Below are 21923 nucleotides of genomic sequence, written 5' to 3' on the forward strand. Positions count from 1 at the left end.
ATGGAGAAGAAAAATATTTTTAAAAAGTCACTAAGCTCTTCCCGGGCCTCAGAGCAGAGTTTAAATGCCTCCTGTCCCCATGGCGTAACCAGCTATTAGGGGGAAAGCCAGGGTTCTGGCAACCTCCAATATGCCGAGGAACACTGAGAAGCAGAAAAGGGGGATTTATTCATTGCGGCCACACTGGGAAGAAGAGAGAAAAAGGAGATTACCAGCCTTGGCAAGTCCCCAGTAGACACCAGCAGGCTTACAGGTCTCTAGACATAGCCCCATGCCTTCCAACCAGTAGCTTCCAAAAACAGAAGCTGAAACTTCAGGACGCTTGCTCGCTGGGCCCTGAGATTCCAACATCTGTTACCTCTGCAGAAGCGGATCAGGAGTCAGAGGTAGGACATTCTTCTACTGGAGGGGATGTAAGAGAACAGGGCCCAGCAGAATCAAGGTTAACCTGGAAGATAACCTAATGGCAGAGAGCGTGTCCCAACCTGTAACAAAATGAAGCCTGCAGCCTCCAAAAGCAAGAGAAGAATGGTCATGCACAGGACTCACTCAGCTCGTAAAGGGCTTTCCTAGATCCTGACCTTCCTGAACTCTCCTACTCTTCTGCTCTCGGGGACGCTTTTTGCTGTGTTAATAAACTATTGCTGTCCCTGTGTCCCCAATTCAGGTCTTTGTTTTGTGTCACAAGAACCAGGAGAAGTCACTCAGCACGTGCCTTCTGGACCTCAGTATATATCTAGAACCCAGGCTTGAGGGGCGGGGGGAAGACGTATGTCTCTGTTAGATCATGGACCTGCCTCTAAGACACTGGACACTCTTGGAAACCAAACAGTCTGAGGAAATCAAGCTAGGCTTCCCTCAGCCCCCTGCAGTTCTCTCTCTCTCTCTCTCTCTCTCTCTCTCTCTCTCTCTCTCTCTCTCTCTCTGCCATGGCTTCAGGACCCCTGATTTGCCCAGCACCTGGTTCCTCTGTGCTGTTTGTCACTCAGACTGTCCCAGACTAAATCACATGGTGTGGGGTGTGCTGCCACCTCACAAGAGGACAGGAGCTGGCTCTTACAATCCGAACTTAACAAGCACCACAATAAACTGCTTGGTACCTCAAACTGCACTGTTCTCCTCATTTTCTAAACCCATGCCTGAAGTCCAGAACTCTTCCACAGAGTCTTGTGGTGGGGTGGCTTCCTGCCAAGGCCCCAGCATGTGTACCCAATCCAGCAGCATTCTCTCCATGGCCCGAACCTCTCTACTGTTGTTTACGACGCTTCACATAGACACACAGCCCTTGACTGGACAGCAGTTAAGTCCCCTGTTCACCTATGACTGTGACATTCTATGTTCAATGCAGCACACACACACACACACACACACACACACACACACACACACACACACACAAACTGTCTCCTTAGAAGGAGTTGACACTTCACAAGCATGTACCATGGCTCGAACACAGTCCCAGCAGCCAATGTGTCTGAGAGTTGAGACAAAGCCCACCATAGCCATGAAAAACAGACTCCCCATCACCACAGGATGGAGGAGAAAACCATTGCTCAAAGCCTCCCAGCAATTAGGGGTGTGGCATCAAGAGCTTCCTAAAGAAAGCTGTCTGCACAGTTTTACTTAAATGATTCTTTTCGGCTTGTGAAGGGTCAGGAGTGACAAAGATTTGAGGAGGTTCTCGTAGGACCTGCAATCACAGGCAGCACACAGACATGTGTCCTCTCCTCTCTGTATCATGTGGTTTTCCTCTTAGTGTTCTGGGAGGCTTACCAGAAGCCCCCGTAGACAGCCAAAACCTCCTATAATTGACATCTGACAGTCAGAAGCAGCACAGAGAGACCCCTTGTCTCCAGCAGCCCAATCTTTTAAGGACCTCTACCACCTCAGGTAGACGGGGGTCTTTGACTTTACCATGGAAAAGAAATTTGCGGCAAACCAGTATGATGACGAGTTGGAGTGAATTTGTTTATTTACTTAAATTTTTATTGTAAAAATACTTTTAAATAAAGATATTGTGCTACAGAATTAGTCAGACCAAAGCCTATCCACCTCAATAAGCAGCTATAGTTAGAGTAACCATTCTAGGGCATCACACGAAGTTTACACTTTCACTCTCAGTTATGTTTTTATGCACTGGTCCATCACATAAAAACAGCATTGAAAAATCAATGACACGGTCCCCAGCTCCGAAAAAAAGAACCAAAAAAAAAAATCAATGACAGAGTGAAAACCAGAAAAATAGTTAGGTGTATAGCCTCTTTCATAACTCATGTGTCTGTTACCTAGAGGAACGATTCTGTGGGTGTCTTTCCCATGGGCATATGTTGTATCTTATGGCTTAAGTTACATTGATTACAGAGTGTGATGTTTACAGTGTTTTAAGGGTTAAAGAATGTCCTTTTGCAAACAGAGATGTAAGGTGGGTTTATGAGGGTCATTATTTGGATTTAGGAAGGAGGGTTACAAGCTCAAGGTTACAGGCCACTCCAACTCAAGCAAGCACAGTCCAGTTGTCACCTGAGGTGTCCTTAGGAAGCACATGCTGCCTCTGCAGGCAGATTGGGCTTTATCAGCGGTGTTCAGATTTTCCTGACTCAGTCAGCCAGGCAAACAAGTCCCTTTCTAAAGCCTAGGGCTCTGCCCTCCCATGTCCCCAATCTGCCTTTCTGCCTGCCTTGGTAGCTACACAAGCACCCTCTGTCCATTAACTCACTTCTACATTCCAGCAACATTGAGGACGCCACATGAATGACTAGTAGACTGCACAGCTTAGGGGATCGGCTTTTCCTAAGTGTGTTCACTCTGCGCTTGGCTGATTCCATGGATAAGAACTCAAGTAACTGATGACCAATCTGGAATTCTGTGAAATGCTGAGTGTAACTGATTTGATTTGTTTTGTTTTCGTTGTCTGTTTTGGTTTGGTTTTTTGGTTTTGTTTTGTTTTGTTTTGGGGGGGGGGGTTGTCTTGTTTTGTTTTATTTTGTTTTTTGTTTGTTTGGGTTTTTTGTACGAGCGTTTTGTCCTCATGTATGTCTGTGCACCATGTGAACACAGTGCTCGTGGGGGTCAGAGGAAGCTACTGGATTCTCAGGAATTGGAGTCACAGATGGTAGTGGGCTCCGTGTGGGCGCCGAAAAGGAACCTGAGTCCTCTGGAAGAGCAGCCAGCTCTCTTAACCATAGAGCCATCTCTCCAGCCCCCTGACGTGTTTTAAATCCATCTGCGATGATTTATATAGACAACTGGATGTCAAGCCCTTGGTCTGAGGTCCAGGGCATCCCTGAAACCAGGCACGGGTGCCCTGCTTTGTGCCGTACACACCACGCCCTGTTGTAAGCACCCATATGACCTTTCACCCCCTAAGTGGACACTGCCGTGGTGGGGTTTACTCTGACGTCACTGGCTGGTCACTGCCGGGGCTGTTAGCATTCGAGGAGTGAGACCTCCCAACGTGAATGAGGCACTTTCTGAGACCTTCCTGGAAAACTCTGCTTGGATGTGTTTGTCAGTCCCTCACAGCTGACTCTCCATGTTCAGAACAAGCAAAGGCTCAAGAGCCACCTCTCCTCCATTTTCCATATACCTGCTTAATCCTCTCACTGCTGTTTTAGACCAACTCAAAGGATTTTACACTTTTCTTTACATGCTTATTGGTATACTGAAGTGTCTGGTGCTAATGGAGAAATTTTTTTTTTCTTCTCCGAGACACATTAGCAAATTCTGTCCTAGAAGAGGAGTTCAGTCTATAGCAGTTAACACAGGCTCTTGAAGGCCCTTACGAGAGTGGCCGCTGGTGGTCTGGTATTGCTGCCTGTAAGCTATGCAAGCATTCCCAAGCGGGAGCGCATTCTCCTGGCTGCGACAGAGATCCTCAGGACAGGAGAGCCACCTCCATCCTTGTAAGTGGCTGCTCCAGGTGGTCTAGTGTCCGGACTGCCTCTGGTGTAGCAACAATGTCTTAGAGAAGAAAGCCCAGGCTTCTTCATGGACCATGCCTTCTGTCTTCCTAAGATACATTGAGGGTCTACAGTAGCTTTCTGCAAACGGTTCCGCCTCATCCAATCATCTCCCTACCGAGAAACCAGAGATCTTCAAACAAGCCAGTTCAGTGTCTCTCCTACCTCTAATGCTACCACAGAATGTTCAAACTAACATTTTCTCTCCCACTTCATCTCCACTGCCGCCCCTCACTAACCCCTTCCAGCTTCTGTGTTGTTCCAAAAGGAACCGCAGGTCCCTGGTCCCAGGAGGGCTCGCCTAGAAGGTCACTTCCTCCAGCCTTTTCCTTTCATGGTATCCGGTCCCACTTTTTATCCTAGCACCTCTGAGTTCTCAGGACCTTCTCATCCACAAACATCCCTTCCCTTGCGGAAGACTCAGGCCACTGGCCTGCCTCATGCGTGTACAACCTAACGAGCCTGGATTCCTCTCCGGTGACCCCCCCCCCCAGTCTAGAATTACAGCCAGGGCACCAGCCTGCTTCTGGAACAAGTGTTAGCATTTTGCTCACAGCAGCTCTGGAAATTAGATGCTAGCCCCACACCCCGTGATTCAGTCAGCAGCAGGAGGAGGCTGGGTCAGGAACACAGAGCTCTCCTTTCTTCTGAGAGATAGCAGTGTTCCAAAGACTGGGGCCACAGAGGAGAGCTAAGTGACAGGCCTGAGAACCGACCTGCATGCTGGAAGCTGACCCTCCCCGGCAGTGTGCCAACTGTGACATTTAACAAACCAGGCGATCGCCCAGCTTGGAAAGGAGGTGCCACCTAGCTCTGGGATTGTCGTGTAGCTGGGATGGAACTGGATTTCCCTTTTCAGAACAAAGACAAACACACTCCTCTGGGAAGCCCATCCTGGGAGAGGCTGCATGTATCAGAGGCCCCACTTCCGTGCCAAGTATTCAAAGCCCGCGGCCTGGCCTGCTTGCTTCGGCAGTTCCTGGCAGAGTATGCCAGCATTCTTCAGCTTTGAAATTTAATTGCCTACCATAGCCATGAAGCCCATTTCCAAGGCAGAAAAAGAAAACTGAAAGGGGAAAAAAAAAGGAGTAAGGAAAAAGAAAAGCCACAGGAGTTGTAGGAGAAGTTCTCACGGAAGCAGGCTAAGATGAGCTGGCCACTGAGTTTGACCATCAGCCTTTGGGGGAGGTCAGTTTTTTTTATAAGCTAGTCCCAGAAGCTGGCGTTCAGAAGAGGAAGAGCAACAAAGACAGCTCTGTCAGCAACAAGAAAATGGAAGTCACGGGGAAAAAAAACCAAAACAAAAAAACAGAAAACGCTGCCCCCCGGAATCATTGTGATCTGCAAGATAGTCGTTCCTAGCGCTCATGTTCAAGAGTGGACGCTGATGGCCGTGCCAGGGCCAGGTGGACTCCTGGCTTTTGTGTTGTTCTCATTTCTAAGCAATGAGCTTGCTGTAACCTCTTTCCTGTGCCCCAGGAGGGAAAACAAAAACTTTCTCTTTGTCTCCCTCAGACAAATGCAGCTTCTTCATGAGCTACCCTCTCCTGCAGACAGACTTCTTAGCGTAGACCGGTCCACTCTGGGTGAACTTGTGTTTCCCTTGCTTGAAGAGAGCAATTTCTTAGGGAAAGGGGGTGCAGTCAGGGGGTGGGGAAGCAAGGCTGCCCCTTGTTTCTCAAATTGGTGTCGTAGTCTCAGCCTCTGCCTCAGAAAACACGGTAGGGCTCAGCCCGGAGGACAAGGGTCCCAGGTTTCACACCACAGTCTGTGTTTAGGGCCTCAGGGGCAGACAAGTTGTCTTGTGTCCATCTTATTTGAAGGACCGACAAAAACCTCTTAGCTCTTTGACATTTCTCAGAAAGTCCAGAGGCGCGGAACGTTGACGGCAGTCAGCGAGAGATACAGAACAACACACTGTAAAACCTCCACGGTGGGAAGGAGGGGACACGAAGGACACACAACCCCCACATTCAGCTCTCAGAACACTGAGATCGTGGAGCCCAAGAAATTAAAATTGCCCCACGAGCCCCCACTTGGGAAAAGGAAAAGGCTGAGGGGGCGCTAGTCCCCAGAAAGACATTTCACTTGGTGCTGACAAGCTGTCAGACTGCCTGCTAGGAGGCAAGATGGAGTACAGACAGGATGGCTCAGTGATGGCGGGACCTTTACCAGGGCGACTCAGGTGTTCAAGTCTCTGCTCTTTGTTCAAACTAAAACTTCATCTCAAGACCACAAAGACGGACCTTGAAGTGGGGTAGGGTAGCACTTGACCGCCCCCCCCTCTCTCTCTACCTCTCTCCCTCTCTCCCTCTCCTCTCCTCTTCTCTCCTCTCTCCTCTCTCTCCCTCTCCCTCTCCCTCTCGCTCCTCCCTCCCCCTCCCTCTCCCTCTCCCTCTCCCTAATGTAGCTGCACTGGAGACAAACAAGCAAACACTTTGTTTTTCACTGTTGTTTGTTTTCCAAGGGTGGATCACTGGACTCGATATGAGGGCTACCGGGGACCCAGACTGTCCCTAGCTGTTCCAGGAACAGTGCTAGCTCTTCGGTAGATATTAAGTGCACCATGTAGTTGAGAGAACCTCAGGCCTGTCTTAGTCTTACTTCTTGTCTGGGTTCTGGCTACCACCTAACATAAGGACCAGCCCTCCTACTGGGGTCCAGGTCAAATGAAACCAGGGAAGAAAGAGGGAGTAGGGAGGAGAGAAAGAGAAGGAACTACTGTTTTCCAATCATTCATTCATTTTTTAATGCTTGCCATATCCCACTCTGTGCCAACCCATGCTAGGTACCAGAAAGACGACTATGGGCGAAGTGTCCCTCCACTGTGAGGCTTTCAGCTTCTGGGATGATGTTGACCACTGAAATATACTATTCAATGTAAGGAGAGCATGGGACCCAGGGTCCAGCAGGGCTGCTAAGCACAGGGGAGCTTAGATGCAAGTGTGAATCACTTGCCCACTCCTATGTGCTTGGTCCCAGGGAGAATTTGTGATCTCCTAACTCCTCATGCAAACCCCACAGTGCAGGAGCTTCTGTAACCTCATCTGGGCTCAGGGTGACAGGCCTTCCCAAGGACCCAGAGGCCACGGTCCTGCTGCATACAACAGTGTTGCCCCACGGGAGATAGTGGCTATATCAGTTGTATTTCTGTTGCGGAGATAAAACACCAAGACTAAGGCAACTTACAGAAGGAAGGGTTTGCTCTGGGCTTGTGGTCCCAGGGCGGGCCAGTGTCCATGATGGCAAAGAGAAGGCATACTACAGGAGTAGCTAAGAGCTCACAGCTCAAACTGCAAGCAGGAGGCAGGAAGCATGCTGGGAATGGAGGAGTGTTTTCAAACTCTAAGCCCACTCCCACTGACATCTTCTTTCCGTAAGGTCGCACCCCTAATCCTTCCCAGTTCCACCCACTGGCCATCAAGCACTGGAACATATGAGCCTATGGAGGCCATTCTTGTCCCATCCACCACCCTGGGCATGGACCAGGCATGGACCAGGCTAGCCTAACTACTCCTCTCTTGTTCCCTCTCTCAGTCAGATTCATGCCTTCACACATGGAGGCAGAATGCATGGATCAGCTGTCCGGCTTACACCTTCCCTCAAGGACACACATGTATGCACAGATGCCCACAGGAAGCCATATATTCTCATGTGTTTCCACTCTCACAGTGCAAGGTCTTCAACTATATCCTCCTATTCACACTCTCTCATGCTGTCTCATACCTTTATACACACCTATATCCTCACACACACCCTCAGACACTCCCACACACCCTCATACACTCCTACACACTCCCACAATCTCACACTCACACACTCCCACACACTCTCACACACTCTTACACACCCTCGCACCCTCACATACTCCCACACTCCCACACGCTCTCATACACTTTCACACACTCACACACACTTCCACACATTCCCACACTCCCCCACACTTTCACACACTCCCACACACCCTCACACATTTACACACTCACACACACTCACCCCCACTCTCACACACTCCACTTACATACACGCACATTCACACACACACTCACACATACACACATTCCCACACTCGCACACTCACAAACACACATTCTCACACACTCTAACATTCCCATATACATTCTCACATATTATCTTATACACACTTACTGACACGTTCCCACTGTACACATTCTTTCTATTCTCTCTCTCTCTCTATCTCTCTCTCTCTCTCTCACACACACACACACACACACATACACACACACACACACACACACACACACACACACACACACACGGGGGGGAAGGGGGACAGAGAGAGACACAGAAAGAAGCACACTTACACCCCCACCTCTTACCATTTTGTTCCCAGATGCTTGTGTGACTTTCACACTCAAGCCCTCCAACCTTTGCCCATCTCTTTCCCTCCCAGTCTAAATGCCCCATCAGGATGTCAGCCCTGCCCTCTCCTTTCCTGTGTCCAAGTGGTGTTTGACTGGTCCTTGAGTTCATGAAGTGTTTGTCAAAAGCAAAGACATTGAACCTGTAACATGGAAAGCCGCCTCCTGACAGAAAGGCTCTGGGATGTGGAATCCCCTCCCCTTACCCTCTGTGGTGCTTGCTCTCAGTACCTCTCAACCAAGACTCCCTGTGACAGGGGCACCAGCAAGTTCGCTATATAAGCCAGACACTGACAGGCCCCCGATCTGCCCACACTTTCTCTATAAATGCTAAATGCACCCGCTTATTTTAATATAGCCAGGGCCACCCACATCTTAGCCCATCTTTGCTGCCAGCAAATGCTTTCTCTTCCTGGCATGCTGCCATAGCCTCCCACTGTTCCTGCATAAGCCAGAGCGCACCTACCTACACATTCCCTAATGAGAAGCCAGTGAGAGCTTCTGTTACGGGGATGACCTAACAGATATGATCACTCAGTCTATAGCCAAGTAAAAGCCTTTATTTCAGCCGATTGAGACTATATTCAGGTACTTAGGACCCAAGTGTAAATCCAGGTGTTTTGGGTAAGGAGTTTTTAAAGGCAAAACCACATTCTGGTATCTCTCTTGGCAGCCACAGAAGGGAGATTTTATGCAAGCAAGCAGTTTAACAGAAGATAAGCAGCTAGCTGGAGAGGGAGGTTTGCACAAGTTTGCAGGCTAAGTTAGCTGGGCATCTTGACCTTGGGTTCCTAGAATAGAGTTGGGCAATTTTCCATAGGACTCTTTATCAGGGAGATCAAATTCTAGTCAAACCTGAAATGGCTTCAGCAAGGATACAAAATGAAGAAATGTGGCAAGAACCTTTGCCTAATAAATAAAGATTTCAGGGAACCAATCACTGGGTGAGGAGTAGGCAGGGCTTCCAGGTAGGAGGAGGGAAGAGAGGAGGAGAAAAGAGATTTGTGACTTTTGGGGGGAGAGCTTGGGGTAGAAGATGTAATGAACTAGAGGCCCCTGTAGATGGATGGGTCAGTCAGGATCTGCCACCAGAGGATTTAATTTAGCATGGCTTACTAATTAGGATGTTAGTAGTTGCACCCAGATGATTGAGTTACCTGTTGATTCTAAACTAAGTTTGTATTGTGTTTTCCTTCACCTGGAGACTCAACTGAGTTCGAGAGAAAGGTACAGAACACACCAGCCAACCACAGAATTTGGATGCATGGGGCTGGCGTGGTACCAACCCGCTATGGGAACTTAGTGAATCAGGTGTAGAGTTTTCAGGAGCTCCAGGCCAGAGAGTCTGCCAAGACGAGAATAGCCTGCCTGTGCCATGTGGCCCACTGATGCCCAGCGTAGTGTGGGATGGTGACATATTTTTAGCATTTCCCATTGCAGAGGAACCCCTGCACTGTCTTGCCCTGTCACACTTGAACTCTGCAAACCAGATCATGGCACTCCCTGTTAAATATCCTCCCTAAGAATTCACTCAGACTTGCCTGACGACCCACAGACAACCAGACTAAGTCAGATGCTGTGTTTTCCCTTTCCTGGCACATGACTCCTTCCCTCCCTAATGCTCAACAAAGTTTGTGCAAGTTCTTGGTTCTGGGATTATTTGACCCTTGGGGCTTCGGCAGGGCAGGTACTGCCTCCACTCTCACCCCAACTTCCCCTTTGTGGAAAACCTGCTGTAAATGTCTATGGAGTGCCTGGGTAGATGTGACACCACTAAGAGGCATAGCCGTGATGGGGCCATGGAACTGGGAAGGATAGAGTTCTGGAGTTTCTATGATGTTGAATGAAAAGATCAGGAACGGAGAAGGAAATGCTGGATGGGGTACAAGGATTTTACTCTGGGCTTAGCTTGCTGCAAGGTCCCCTGTCACCAATAAGCTTAAGATGCTACCAAAAGGAGCTGGTCCTAGACAGGCAGCAGCTTGGTACTTCCCATGTGCTGGCTGCCCAAGAGGTTCTCAAGAGCCCACGAGGCCAGGAGGTTAGCACCATGGCCAGCATCCTCCTGGACCTTAGAAAACCAGGGGAGGCAGCTAAGAAAGATGAGAAAGATGCCTGACAGGGGGACACGTCTAGGAATGGGTAAAGACAGGGCTGATGGTGTGTCAGCAGCTTCCAGAGAGACAATGGGCCTGATTCTTCCTGGCTTCTTTAGAAAGACCAGAAAAGTCCATTCCTCTAAGATAGCAATTGCCCTTAGTCGTCATTGTTCCTTTTCCTTTTAAGAACTGATTCCAAGTTAAAATTAACCAGTAGTAATTACACGTAGTTATAGGGTACAGAGTTAGTGTTTCAATACACACGGACAGCTCTGATGTGTACCTGGTGTGCCCATCACCTCAAAACACTTGAGATAGCCGACTTACAAAGAGAAAATCATTAGCTCGGTTCACAGTTTTGGAGATCTCAGCCCATGATCGGTTTGGGCCTCTGGAAAGACAACATATCATTGGGGATAGTGTTTGCTGGGAGAAAACCTATTCATCTCATGACCAGGTAGTAAGAAAGAGAGAAGAGGGAAAAATCAGGGCCCACAATCCCTCTCAGGCACACTCAGTGATCTGAAGACCTTCACCAGTTCTGACCTATTAGAGGTCCCTGCATGCTGGAGAACAAGCTTTCACCACGTAGACCTTTAAGGTCTTGCTCTGCGACTGCCCTCCTTCAGGGCCTGAGCCTGCAGCCAACCTCATTGTCCACCGTTTTGGTGGTAATATTGACTCATATGCATGTATCTTCCTTGATGACCCCGGGGTAAGCATCTGAGAGGGCAGAGAGTTATCAGATGATCAAGCCTTCTTCCGGGAACTAATTCTGTGCTGGCAGATGTGAGAAGCCTCTGGGAACCACAGGGAGGTGGGCCTCCTCCTGCTGACAGAGCTGAGCTCCTCCCAGAGCCTGCGTTAAGGACAGCAGGCATCCAACTCTTTCCATCTCTAGCCCAAGACTCCTCCTCAGTGAGCCAGGGGCGGGCCTCTTTCCAGGTGCCTCTGGAAACTCCAAGCTCACATCTTATGAGGGCTGCAAAACCCGTGACACACCTTTCCTCAGAGCTCCAGAAGGAGCTCTTAAGGCTAATGCTAGACTGGCCAACTATGCCACGTGTGGCTCTCTCTGTCTCGGTGAAGGGTAGCCCACCCAGACCATATGGAGTATGTGTAGAACAAGTTTCTGGAAGAAGGGGACTTCAGTGTCAGCCACACATCCACAGCTACTGTCTGCCACACCCTGGGAGCACACTTCCATAGTTGCTGTCCTTGCTCAGCCAGTACTGGGCCAAACCCACTTCACCTTTGCAACCCCCTGGGCTTGGTGCTACGCTTTATACAGAAGCCTATTCAAATACATCATCTCTCGGTAGCCAAAGCCCTCCTCTGGGAGGACCCAAATCTTTAGATGCTCAAGTCTCTTTCATCAAATGCCACAGTATTTACATATAACCTATGTAGATCTTACTCCGAGCTTTAAACCATAATGTCAGTGCTATGGAAATCCCTCTGTGGTACCATTTAGGGAACAGTTAAGCCAAGGCCCGCACGTGCTCAGTGCAGGTGCGAGCATTTCTCATTACTTCCCACCTGCGTTTGGCAGAGCCCGTGCATGAGGAACCAGCAGACACAGGGGGGCTGACCGTGTACTAATCGGCCTTGCTTCTGCTGGCAACAACCTGGGTGCGTGTGTGTTCTCAAAGGGCTGCGTCTCTGTTTTTAATCTCGCCCTTCGGTGTCATCTGCAGTCTGCCACAGCACGGCACACCCCGCTGTTCTTCATCCTTTGGCGCTCTTGAGACTCTCCTGTAAAGAAGTTGGTGGGCCCCAAGGACTCTTCATCCCTTGGCAGTTGTGCCTGGGGTCAAGGTGACATCTAGGCTTCAACTGACTAGGGACCAAGAAGGGTGTTTAATAAAGACTTTGTTATTGAAATTTGGCTTTACCAGTGTGGGAGAAGAAGGGCCTGAGGCAGGGAGTAAAGGAGCTGTGGGGGTGCCAGCCAGTTAATCCTGGAGACCAAGAGGTCTTTTAAAGGAGGAGCTCGTGACATCCGGGATCTTCAGTCTCAATGGCTGCTGCGAGCATCTTGGAGAGAGGAACTGGACGTGCGGCAGACAGCAGCAAAGGCACCGACACTCCACCTTCTCTGTGCCCTTTTGTCACTACAAGGCTGACCTCAGGGGGTGGTGGGTGGTGTCCTGTCCCCCTCTGGGTCCTGCTGCTTACCCCTTCTGACCAGCTTAGACCTGTGGACATTCGTGGAAGTGGATTCTGGACAGCATGGATCTAACTCAATTCAGTAAAAACCACTATAGTCAAGTGGTGGGCCCCTCTGAGCCCCCGCTTTCTCTTCCACAAAATGCAGATATGCGTGTTTGGTCCACAAACCAAACTAGAATTGGCACCCGACCACTGTCCACCAGCCCTTATGACAGTCTCCATGAACCGAGGAACCCGCAGCCCTTCCCTCTTGGTATGGCAATGTCTTTAAAAGAAGTTCCATCTTCAGTCCCCGTGACTTCGGCCTCCGAGGGCAACCGTGACTAAATTTAAGTCTGGGGTTTAAAACAACATGAAGTAATGCCCCACGGGAATGGCTTCGTGTCTGCACTGCTTTGGGGTTTTACAGAACCAAATTCCTCTGTGGGCAGGTCCATTCGGAGAGCCTTCCCTTGTCCCACCAGGCCTGTTTCTATGGTGACATCGGGGTGAAGATGGGGCAGGTGGCATGGATATTTGACCTTTCAGGCATAGACCTAGTTACTGCCAGTAATCTGGGGAGCACTTTGCTTCCCCAAGGAGACTAGACATCTCGACAACTTGGCTTTCCCAGTAGAGAAATTAGATGACTGTCTGCCAGGAAGCAATACCCATCCGGTAGCTTCAGAGTCATCTTTCTCTGAGGGTTGTGGGGCTATTTATCCCTTTAAGACCAGTACCTCCTGGGCAATGGCAGGAGGGAGCAGCAAACAGGAAGGGATTCTCTGCTGCCTGAGGGACAGAGAGGAGGCAGTGCTGATGTCACGGCAACGCTGAGCACTCCAAAATAGCTTTGTCTAATTTGAAGGGAAACCATGCAGCTTCCTCCGTCTCTCTGAAGGCTGGGTAGGTTGGGGCCTGGTGGAAGAGGCTCCTCTCTCTTGGGGTGCCTGAGGCTAGGAGACAGGACCAGGTGTTAACCAGATGTCAGCAGCAGCTTTAGCCCACACCTCATGTTTTCATCATTATCAACTGCCCTAGGGTCTGTTATACAGGCTATGGATAAAACTCAGAATGAGTGTGAGGTCAGTGGATACTAGGGAGAATTGAAAACTTTCTGGGGTTTGAATACAGACTGACTCTTGCAGCCTTACGTGTTTGAATATGTGGTCCTCAATTGGTTGAGGTTGTAGAACCTTTAGGAAGTAGGCATTTCCTGAAGAAAGTGGGTCATGGGGGAAGGGGTGAGCCCAGATGTCTATAGTCTAGTCTTGCTCCGATTCAGTCTTTACTTCAAGTCCCACTGGTGATGTGAGCGAGCAGTTGTCCCCTGCTCCTGCCACCGCAGAGGCACCGAGAGACAGGAAGTCCTGTGAGAATGGGACCAAGGCCTCACGTAGGTGGAAACTGGCAAAGCCTTCCTCTTCTCCATGCATGGATATTGACAAGGTGTACAGAAAGCATTGAGGGCGGCTTCCTCCTGGATGATCACAGCCTGAGACTGCTTCCCTACAGAGACGGTTCACTGAGACTACCTACTCCCTCCTCCCGTACTGTGCGTAGTAAGAGGGATGAGATTCCGGGTTGTTGTATAGTTGGTGTTGCTCCATCAGAGCAAGCCCAGCCCTCCATACCCCAGCTTTTCAGTATGCGAGTCTGCATCTGAACTTTCTTCATTCCTTTGTTCCCCTGTCAAGTTTCCTGTGCCAAGCCACGCTGGATGTGGAACAGAGCTACCTGTCACCGTCTCGTTCCTCCCATGTTAGACTGGATCCTTTTAATCCATGAGCCCATATAAACCCTTCCTCCCTGAAGTTGACTCTTGTCGCGTATTTGGTCAAAGATGCGAAGAGTAACTAACACAGAGAACGGGTACCGAGGGCTGGGGCTGTCGCTGTGATAAACCGGAAGTAGCACAGACTAGGTTCCGAGCGCTGGGGTTGTTACTATGATAAACCGGAAGTAACTAACGCAGAGAACAGGTACGGAACACTGAAGCTGTTGCTGTGATAAACAGGAAATAGTTAACACAGAGAACGGGTACTGAGCGCTGAGCTGTTGCTGTGATAAACCGGAAGTAACACAGACTAGGTACAGAGTTCTGGGGTTGTTACTATGATAAACCGGAAGTAACTAACGCAGAGAACAGATACGGAGCTCTGAGGCTGTTGCTGTGATAAACAGGAGCATGTGCGGCTTGGGCCATGGGTGAACTTTGGGTTACAGTCATTGTAGGGTGCTGTAAACTGGCCCATTCATCTTATATTCTGGAAGAGAGTCTACTACCTTCTGCCAGTGCTCTGAGAAGTTGCATGTGGCTTTTAAAATTGGTGAGTCTTGAACATTTATTACAGCTCCACTTCCTGCTTCATGTTCCATTGAACAAGTCATGTCCACATAGTTCTCTGCAGACATGTCTTCCCCACTGCGATCGACTGTATCCCTGAAAACTGCGAGCCCAAACAACCCCGCCCCCAACCTCCTTTAAGCTGATGGCCGTCAGGAAAGGTAAATGATACACAATCCAAATTTTAATTCTTAAAATACGGTGAGACCTCTACACCCATAGGTTCTCAATCCCAGACTCAACCAACCAAGGGTCAAAAATATCAGAATACGAACATGCCAAGATGGATGGTGGAAATCCAACAAGGTTTCAGTTCTACACAGAGAACCATGGGTAACCGGGGACAGCTGAGAATACCACAAATGGTCTTCCCCAGGGATGAGCACACAAGTTAGTTGTCTAGTGCCAAAGCATCAGCCCTGAAAATGTACACACAAGTAATATCGCACGGACTGAGCAGACCGTATTTAGGAATAAATATGAATATGTAAACACATATGTGTACTCAACAACAATTAGTGAGAAAAGGAAGTTAGCTGTGGCTGCTAAAAACAGGCAAAAGGAGATGGGAAAAACAGAGCCCTGGGCTTGAGGCCAATCACATACAGGGCAGGCATAGGCTTCTCTGTGGATCCTACAGGCCTGTTCCACCTCCTTGTGGGACACTTGGTTCCAGATCAGGAAAGTCATCCAAGTGGGTGTCCTTTGTGTCTAGTCACTGATTGGAATGGGGTTATGGGGCCCTCAGATCCCGTCAGGCTCTGTCAGACTTATCATCTACCTGAACACAACCAACCAAGTGTGGCTAGAACCTGGCAGGGCTACCCGTGGCCAGTCAGCCTGAGAGAGAGAGAGAGAGAGAGAGAGAGAGAGAGAGAGAGAGAGAGAGAGAGAGAGAGTCTGCCTGTCAACTTAGACAGTCCTGGCTGGTCTGCCACTGGATTTGGAGGTGGAGGGTGGACAAGAGTCCCCTGCAGATAATTTTAACTGTGGTGGAGGAGGTAGAACATTTTGTAATATTTCTATCAGAGCAAAGATAGCTGAATTTCTCCTTTTGGAGCTGCTAAAGTGGGTGGTTCTCTTGAGAGAAAACCCCAAACTGGCATCCAGGGGACTCTGACTCCAAGGCAAACATTGTTTCCACCCCACGTGCTTCAACTCAAACTAGGGGCTTTGAACGCTTAGTGCTTTTGAGTTATCAAAGACTGAGGTGACTTTGGGGAAACATCGCACCTGGCGTCACAACCTTCAAAGTAGCTGAGTCTTCCTGGGGATACAGGTTCTCCACTGTGGCTCATACAGTGACCAAGAGCAGCTTGGGGAAGAAAGTTTATTTGGCTTGCCTGTCCACACTGCCATTGAAGGAAGTCAGAACAGGAACTCAAACAGGGCAGGAACCTGGAGGCAGGAGCTGATGCAGAGGCCATGGAAGGGTGCTGCTTACTAGCTTGCTCCTTATGGCTTGCTTAACCTGCTTTCTTATAGAACTCAGGCCCACCAGCCCAGGGATAGCACATCCACAATGGCTTGGCCCCTCCCCCATCAATCACTAAGAGAATGCCCTACAGATTGGCTTGTAGCTTGATCTTAAGTAGGCTTTTTTCTCAGTTGAGCTCCCTCCTCTCCGATGGCCTTAACCTGGGGCTAGTTGGCATAAAACTAGCCAGCACAACTGCCTTGGGAGAAGAATCTATGGAGATTCGCAGCCAAGGGGCCAGCAGTATTAGCCTGGGAGATCTGCTAGCTCTGGGTATGGGGAAACTGTTCTCACAGGTCTGCAGCAGAATACTTGGGCTGTTACAGGTAGCCTTCCATTACATGGGATCTGTCACGCATGTGACTTTATCACAGTCTCTCTCCCTGACCAGCTACCAAATAGCCAGCTGACCCCTGAAGGTTGATGAAGCTAACACAGAGAAAACAGATGCACAGCATGGAGGTGAGACTCCTACCACAGATCTGGGGCTTCCGTACAGTCACGTCTGAGTGTTGCGTTTGGACTCTGGTTCTGTGTGACAAGGGCTTTCCCTATGGGCCAAAGCAGTACGGGTTAAGATCACTGGTCCCTTCTGACGATTGTTCTCAAGCGACTAAACAAGGCTCTTACTTCCTTTGCTTATTTCTATGACCAAACACCTGACTAGAAGCAATGCAAAGGAAGGGGGTTTGGGGGCTAGGGGTTGGGGGTTGGTTTGGCTCCTAAGTTGTGAGTAGAGTTCACCGCGGTGCGGAAGCAGGTGTGTGTGAAGCAGCTGGTCACATTGGGGACTCAGTCAGGAAGCCCTGAGATCCATTAGCCCTCTTTGTGTTTGGTCTGCAAGCCCAACCCTTGTAAGGTGCCACCCGTGGCAGGGTGGATCTCCACCCCTCAGCTAACCCAATCTCAGAACTCCCACAAAGACATGCCCAGAGGTTTGTCTCCAAGGCGACGCTTGAGTCTGCCACATTGACGATCATTATTAACCACCACAAGGTGTACTGACCCACACACGACCAGACAGTTACATTTGCTATGAGAGATTATTAGGAAGCAGGTGTGCAAGGAATATTAGGGAGGGAGGGATAGAGGGAGGGAGGGAGGGAGGGAGGGAGGGAGGGAGGGAGGGAGGGAGGAAATTAAAGGTCTCAGAGGCAGATAAAATTCTGCAGTTTCCTCTAGGTAGCAATCACTTGGCTAGGCATACTAACAGCTGTTGTGTTTGTATCAGCAGAAGAAAGGGCCACAACTCTCAACACAGCTACTCAACTTTAAACCTTACCTACTTCCTAACGACTTAGTTTCAAGAGTTTTAGAGTTAACTGTTCTGGCACCCAGAACTTCCTTGGCCACTCTCTGAGCAGACCTCCCGAGGTTAATGGGCTCGACATATCTTTGGCATTTATTGGATTTTACAAGGTAGTGGATCTGACTTAGAAAGCTGACCAGATATTCCAAATTGGTGGCGGCTTTGGGGAGCTGCCTTCGAAGAGACACTTGATGAGGTCACCTTGAATGCCTGAGTCCACAGAGACTCAAGAGAAGATGTCAGAATGATAGAAATTGCAAAGTGATCAAGGTCTCTGCCAGGGACCCTCAGGGTGCCCTCTAGCCCGACCTGCTCTACCCACAGATTCTGTGATTCACATTCTCTCTGCCTTACCCTGTCTGAATAATAACAGGTGTTGGTCTCTTTTGTTTAAAACAAAAACCTTCACTTATTCCACAAACATTTGTGGGAAAGCTTGGACACAATGACACTAAATAAGCAAATACTTCCCGGCACAGAAAGCCCAGAGATTGTGATGAATCATTTCTTCTCTATTGGCTTAGAGGCTTGCGCAGGACTCCCCAGAACCCAAATGAGATCTGTGTCCCATAACACGTCTGTTGGAGAGGTCTGAAGAAGGAAGGACGGAGGCAGGATGATTGGAGGCGGGGCGGGGGAGGTCAAGAAACCCTCTGAAAGGTGGGTGTGTTTTAACTGGGTCTCAAAACCATGAAGAAACTCAACAAATGAAGGAGAAAAAGGATGCCTAGGCTGGGTGTTCAGGATAATGTGCAGAGACACACATCAGTGATGGTGATGGTGATGGTGATGGTGATGGTGATGGTGATGGTGATGGTGATGGTGATGGTGATGGTGGTGGTGATGGTGGTATGATGGTGGTGGTGGTGGTGGTGACACTTACATTGCACCGGCATTTAGAAGAAGAATAAACAGCTGAGTAGCTACTTATGAAGAAGCTAGTTACATCAGATGTGAGGTTCTGTGGGACAAGAAGGAAATCTGAGGGGAAATCCCAGGCACTGCCTGGAAGGTGGTGTGTTATGCTGGGAAGTCCTATTCCTTGGTCTTACCCAGTTCCTGGCACATGACCCCTAAGAGCAGTAGAAACTTCAGTTACCAATGGATTTTGTGTGCTAGTGAGGTAAATGGTGTATGGTACCCGGCAGTCCTCGGGTAGCTTCAGGACTGGAGGATCAGGGTTTCTACCCCGACCCCTCAACCTCCAGGGAGGCAAATGGGTTTGGAGGTTTGATCCTGATACCCAATGATTTAATCGACCACTCCTAAAAACACCCAGAAAGGACAGAGTTCAGAGACCTTCCAGGTGGCGAACATGGAGGATCCCAGGTGAAGGCATAGGGGCTTCTCACTCATCCATACTTACTGATACCTTTCCAGCCAGTTTTCAGCAGCGTTGTCTGTTTGTTGTGTCTTTTTAAAATGAGACAGAAAACATAGGTGGGCCTCTCCCTCCTGCTCTATCAGCCATGCAGAAATGAACCCACCTCGGGGAGAGAACGGGAACTTGTCACACCTATAGCCAGGAAGAACAGGTAAGATAGCCTGGAGGTTGTCCCTGGTGTCAGAATGTGAGGCCCGGGCTGACGGCCTCTGGGGCATGAGAGTCTGTGCAGGAAGACGATTCCCAAACTGTTAGAAGCCGGGAGAACAGTTTTGCCAGCTCTTCAGTGGAGTCACGGGAGGGGAATGTGAGGACTTAGAGCAGTAGAGCCCATGACACTAGGCAGGAGGAAGATTCATCTCTTCTAGTGCTACAGGCCCCAAGGGTCTGTCTCAACTACTGACTGGCATCAGAATGATGGGACCAAGGATCCTTCTAGAGGGGAGGGCAGAGTGGCTGTAGTGTGTCAGGAGCTCCTGACGCCGTTGGTGCCAGCGAACTCTAGACATTCTGAGTGGCTGCATGATCTGTGCACAACCCCATCAACCCCCACCCCACCCCCACTCACTCCAGAAAGCCCCTATGGCTCTCCTGGAATTTCAGTTAGTTGTCTGTAGGTTGTTTTGAGATCTTCCATGGAGAAGTGGAGTCCTGACTGAAAGAAGTCACAGTGCACATCACAAGCGCCAAGAAGCACAAAGTGCCTTGCTGAAAGGCCGGTCCCTGATGCACACACCTTTAGCTCTACTTTTACAGCCTCTGTCAACCTAAGGACTTTCCTTTCTCTTACAAGGCCAAGTTGGAGCGCAAGCTAGGGGAATGGCGTTATTTTCTTGATTCACGGTGAAAGCATTTGGAAACGGATAGATTGTTCTGCCGTTTGCACAACTTAGTGAAGAGAGCCGAAGCTATTTTCAGGCACACATTTAAAGGGTGCGGGGTGGTATGTGAATATTTCAGTCAAGCTGTGACCCTGTCATCTGCTAAGTGTCCCCAAGCATTGGAGTTGGGCTTGGAACTTAAGCCTTCCATGAGCCAGCTGTGAAACTTGGAGGAACCCTGGTTGAGCCTGGGCCCCTCAGTGTGATCAGATGGCAGCTACGTCATGGAACCCACATGCTGGGAAAGTGAGAACATGTGTATGAAGGTTACTGAGGGATACAATTACAGAATGTGTGTGGTGCATGAAGCCCCTGTGGCCCCTAGACAACTGGGCTGCAGCAATGCATCAAACTTAATTCCTGACTGTGGAGAAAGCAAGTTGGGGTGAGCGATAGATAGTCTGTAACATTACGCTACCTGCCTTAGTCATGTTCCAGTGCTAAGAAGAGACACCAAGACCAAGACGATTCTTATAAAGGAAAGCATTTAATTGGCGCTGCCTTTTAGTTCCATTATTACGATGACAGGGAGCGCAGCAGCAAGCAAGCAGACGTGGTGCTGGAGAAGGGGCTGAGAGCTTTACGTCTTGATCTGTAAGCAGCAAGCAGACAGACAGAGAGAGAGAGAGGGAGAGAGAGAGAGAGATGAGAGTTTTTGAAACCTCACAGTCAACCCCAGTGACAACTGTCTTCTATTAAGGCCACGCCCTATTCCAACAAGGTCAAACCTCCTAACCCCTTCAAACAGTATATCAACTAGGGACGAAGCACACAAATATATGAAATAAGAAGGTGAGGAGGGCACAGAGAAATGGACGCCACTCTTTGGACACAGCTCTCCTGACCACCCAGTATCTAAAACCCCATAATTGCGCCTGCTTTCATCACTCTTAAGTCTTTCTTGGGCTCAGTGTGTCCTCATGCATTTACTCAGGCGTCTCTGTCACGATGCTATCCTTCCAGCCTGGATGGGGAGCTCCATGTAGCCAGAGACCTGGTTTGTCTGTGTTCCTGGTGACAAGAGTCCTGTACTTGGAAGAAAGATACGTTGGGATAAAAAGGTAAATCCGGGGAGTAGCCACAGTCCAGTAAAGAAGGCACCAGGGCAGCCAGCCAGCTACTTGATGCTCAAGTACTGCTTGGTACTTAAAAGGGGAGTGGAGGTGAAGAAGTGGCAGGCAAGGAAGATGTAGGGACACGTGCGGGCAGCTCCAAACTGAGACGTGGCCCTTGCTTCAAACTCTAACTCCAGGGTTCCCCCTTCTCTATTGGCTCTAGCTTATGACAAACCTCACAATTCCCTGTAGGCTGGCTGAGTGCAGCTTGTGAGTTTCTATAGTAACTGTCACCATAGCACCAGAGGCCTGGCTCCAACTTCCAGCTCTGCTGAGCCCCTGAGCTGCTGTCATTGGCTCCCTTCCTAGCATCCTTCACTCCACAAGATAGAAAGAAGACGGAGACTGGGGATCTACACAGGGAGCCACGGCTAGGGCCCTGCAAGGAGGACTGTGACAGGGATTCGTAGCTCAAGTGGGCACGGCATCTGCAACAACAGAACAGCGCAGAACTGGCCATCCCTGAGAATCTCAGTTTGCATCGTTTTGCTCAGTCGGGGGAGGAGCATCAGATTGAATACACAGCAAATGTGGATCAAGAAGGCCTCCATGGGGTCTAGTGTGGAACACTAAGAAATGAAAGAAAATAAATAAATAAATAAATAAATAAATAAATTGTGTGTGTGTGTGTGTGTGTGTGTGTGTCCTGAGTTCCTGTGGCTCCCAAGCCTGTGGCCTCTCTGTGCCCTCTCTGGGCCTCACTTTCTCATTCTGTGAAATGGGAAGAGCACATAATGATACCACCAGCTACTTCTGTTGACAAATAAGCCCTGCACCTTATATTCATGGTTGCTCAGCTCTTGGTGGGAGAGCGATGAT

The 21923-nt window shown here is 49.4% G+C and overlaps 1 long non-coding RNA gene across 2 annotated transcripts; it reads left to right on the forward strand.

Moving 5' to 3' along the window:
• Positions 1–13430: 13430 nt before the first annotated feature.
• Positions 13431–21720, forward strand: LOC120095057 (uncharacterized). Of its 2 annotated transcripts, XR_005490084.2 has the most exons (4): positions 13431–14921; positions 16807–16877; positions 20924–21050; positions 21414–21720. It is a non-coding gene; the product is annotated as an uncharacterized LOC120095057 (long non-coding RNA). The 2 variants fall into 2 exon arrangements; XR_005490085.2 differs by lacking the exon at positions 16807–16877 and having other exon boundaries at positions 14431–14921.
• Positions 21721–21923: the final 203 nt, after the last annotated feature.

This window comes from Rattus norvegicus, chromosome 10 (genome assembly GCF_036323735.1).
Source record: "Rattus norvegicus strain BN/NHsdMcwi chromosome 10, GRCr8, whole genome shotgun sequence".
Classification (NCBI taxonomy): Eukaryota; Metazoa; Chordata; class Mammalia; order Rodentia; family Muridae; genus Rattus; species Rattus norvegicus.